Source organism: Pinus tabuliformis, chromosome 2_2, assembly GCF_031772625.1.
Source record: "Pinus tabuliformis cultivar Carrire ecotype Pingquan chromosome 2_2, CPIR1, whole genome shotgun sequence".
Taxonomy (NCBI): Eukaryota; Viridiplantae; Streptophyta; class Pinopsida; order Pinales; family Pinaceae; genus Pinus; species Pinus tabuliformis.
In genome coordinates, this window is record NC_142300.1 from 757,977,737 (window position 1) to 757,981,845 (window position 4,109).

Genomic DNA, 4,109 nt, shown 5'->3' on the forward strand with positions numbered 1-4,109 from the left:
AAAAAAAGTGTTTCTTTTTGTATCCTCATAATTTGTTGTCAATTCTTCCGTAAAAATTGCCCAAGTGATAATTTTTTTATGAGAGCAAATCCATTGATACCATGCAAACTGATTTGGTTCCAAATATAAAGTTGTCATAAGAACCTTTTGTGTGTTTTTCACATTACTGTATCGAAAAATTGCTCCATCTGTAATATCCATGTTGCAGGATCCTTGCCATCAAACTTCCTCATATCGATTTTTGAGATTCAACGCGATTTCTTCTTAAATGGGTTTTTTTTAGCTTCTGAAACGTCGCATAAAAAAGGTTGTAGCGAAAATGCCACGATGACCTGTTTGGAGCAGTGAAAGCCTAGAATCCAAAGCTCTGATACCAAATGTTATGAAACCGGCTCACAAAAAGATAAAAAAGAGAGATCAACGCCTTAGAATTCAGCCTCTTCAAGGGGGAAACCTCCTTTACATTACACAAATGACAAAACCTCCTTTCTATATATAGGAGTCACAATATAACGCACCCGACCTAACAATAATAATATAAAACCACAAAAATTATAATAGAGGGATTCTATGGGGCACAGTAATAATAATATGGGGACAATAGGGGCACAACAATATTAATAAGGGATACAACTACAATAGCAATGGGGTAATCACTAGTATTATAGGGACCCAACCGAAACATTTCCATTTGCCACTCAATTTCAACATTCATGTGGAATGCTTCAGTATTAACTCAACTTAAAGGATATATAAAACATCTTCAAGGATATCTAAAGCATAAGAAACAACCTAAAGGAAAAGTGATGATGCAATAAAAATAGAGGCATATTCCCCTACATGTGGATGACGAATAAGGCCCTTGTGTTATGGTAAGCAAGAATAAGTGAAGTATAAGCTTTAAAAACACTTTCTAACAAAACAATAAAAAATTACCACCTTATCCACAATCATAACTTCAACTCTTCAATTAATAATACATGTATCCACAAATTTATTGTATTTGACCAATTCATATCTCATTGAATGGAAAGCTAGGAATCCATCATATTTCAATCTATGGAAAAGCTTCAGAAATTAAATCAGATATATTTTCTGCAATATCTTCAACAGTCACATTCTCAAGTGTTTGGTTGTCCATGTCTAATGCCTCAGATTCTTTCTTTACTTCTGAGTTGCTCTATGAAACCAAAGGAACGAAAGGTTCACTGACTTCTGAATCTTCACTGACAACTGATACAAACTTCTGGTCATGGTTAGGAAGGATGGTAGTTTCAGGAATCTCATCAATGTCTGCTACTTCAGAAGCATGTTCATTGATATTATCTGCTTCTTAAGAATGAACCATAGGCAGAGATTCCTCAGAAGCAGCAGATATGTCTATTCTATATGAAGAAGATGAGAACATAGATTCCTCAAAACCCTTTTCTCTACCATATCTATCGTTTTCATCATCTATGTCAGAGTAGGAGGATAAAGGTATGTCTAAATGAGGAAGGGTTTCTGGAGAAGATAATGGCATGAAGTCTCCATGTTCATGTGCTCCAACTTTATTCTCTTTTTCTTGCATTCCAGAGGATGATGGGTTCTCAGATGCACTATGAAGATCAACTTCAAGCTTAGTATTCCCCTCTGGAACATGCTCTCCCTCCCTTGCACTGGCTATTTGGGTGGACAGTTCATTATGAACTGAAGAGGCAACAAATTGATCAAATCCCTTCAGAGTGGCCTCTATGCTACTCCCCTTCTCCAGTAAGCTCTCATCGGAGGAAAGGATATGGTCCTTGATGTCCCTTTCTACAATAGTTTCCAAGCCAAGATGATTACCCATTCCTTCAATACCACTGCTATGGGTTTTCTCAAAGGAGTTCTCCATGATTCTTTCCATCACAGAATTTGTTAGCGCCTTTAGCTTGGTCAAGGATGAATCAAACCAGAACTTAACATTCTCTACAATAACATCAAATTTTTTCCTTGAATACTGTAAAAGAGAATGATTCATATCTTTGACAGAATCCTGTCTCCAAAACACTTCTACATCTTTAACAACATTCACTGTCGAGGCATAAAACTCACCAGTAGCCAATGCATTGTTCTGCAGAGATGGTGGCAGAAGACCGGGGCTTCTGGATCCCAACAAAGAAACTAAAGCAGACAACAAAACAAACACAAACAACAATGACATTTTCAACCATCCAGAGGGCTTCTCCTCCTCCTCTTCATCTTCATCATCATACATTGCCCACTCTTTTTCAAAAATGTTCAACCTGGGTTTAAAGGCAACACCACTAGTGTTGTAGGGATTTTCTTCATATTTATCAACTGATGCTATTTCTTTTTCTTCAACCTCATGGATTTCTCTACAATCAATGGATAAACCTACAGAAGCCATTTGGTCTCCCAGGGACTGTATTTCCTTAATCTCTATGACTTCAATAAGTCCACTTCTCAGTTCAGATTCCAAAACCCCATGCTCCCCACAAGCTAGTCCCCTAACTTCCAACTCTAGGTCTCTTTTTGGATGATAAGGGAGAAATTGAGGTTAGGGAGATAGATAATTAGTCTTAGGATTAGAGGGTGGAAGGATTGCGATCTCGTCATTAGGATCATGAAACTGAGCCAGAAAAGCTAATGACTCACCTTCCTCGTTTATTTCAAGGTTAGGTTCCTTCATTGGGATTGAAAACAACCCCAACTTCAATAAGGACCTTGCAGTCTTTTCTTTTAGGCTTGGAATGACATGTCCCAAAACAAAATTGATGAAGCTACCAAGGACCATAGATCATCCTCTATGAAGTGTTTAACGAGGGTGATTCCTTGAGAGTATACAAAGCTACTTCCAAAATAACTGAAGGCCCTGATTAGTGAAACTTTTATGAGCAAATCAAAGTCCTATCTCAAGGAACAGTCTAAAGAAAATAGAAGAATTGTTCTCTTTTGATAGTTTTTGATCTTCCAGTAAAATAAAATGCAATGCCTTTTTAATTTGGTGTCTTGGATAAGGGTTATAACACTCTTGAAGTGATCATTCATGAATAACAGTTAGAAGTAGAAGCCACTAGGTTGAGTAGCTATGACTTGGTCTCATATATATATCCCATCCTTGTCTTCTAAAGAAGCCAACCTATCAAGGGTGCTTGAATAGGCTGATATTCTTGTTTATCATAGAGTTTAGGCTTCTGTGATCCATATCAAGTTTACAAAAATTCTTCGGCGAAGATCACATGAGACATCATTTGTCGACACGTTTCGAACCAACTAGTGTGGTTCATCGTCAGGACAAGTTGAAGAACCAGATCCAGCTTAGCATGATAAATAGTCCGAGCAGAGTCTCCAATGGCTAAATTGACTAACGGCTAATTTTGACCTTAGGACCCAGGTCAAATTCTTATTTATTAATTTAATATTATTATTATAATTATTAATGTTTTTCTTATGGAAATAAGTTAAATTAGGTAAAATAGTTGGTTTTAAAAGGGAATTCATTTATTAATTTAAATTTAAATATATATATATATATATATATATATATATATATATATATATATATATATATAATTGTTAATAAATAAGTTAAATAAATAAATAATTACATCTTTAACCTTAAAATTATTTTATTTTTATATTTTAACTAACTTACTTAAAAATAAACTAACCATTAAATTATGATTTTAATTAAAATATATATATATATATATGTATAATACCAATAATAATTATTTAATAAATAAATAAATTATCGTTTCAAACCAACCATTATATATCTATATATATATATATTTAAATTTAAATTAATAAATGAATTCCCTTTTAAAACCAACTATTTTACCTAATTTAACTTATTTCCATAAGAAAAGCATTAATAATTATAATAATAATATTAAATTAATAAATAAGAATTTGACCTGGGTCCTAAGGTCAAAATTAGCCGTTAGTCAATTTAGGCATTGGAGACTCTGCTCGGACTATTTATCATGCTAAGCTGGATCTGCTTCTTCAACTTGTCCTGACGATGAACCACACTAGTTGGTTCGAAACGCGTCAACAAATGATGTCTCATGTGATCTTCGCCGAAGAATTTTTGTAAATTCTTGTTTATCCTTGAAGAA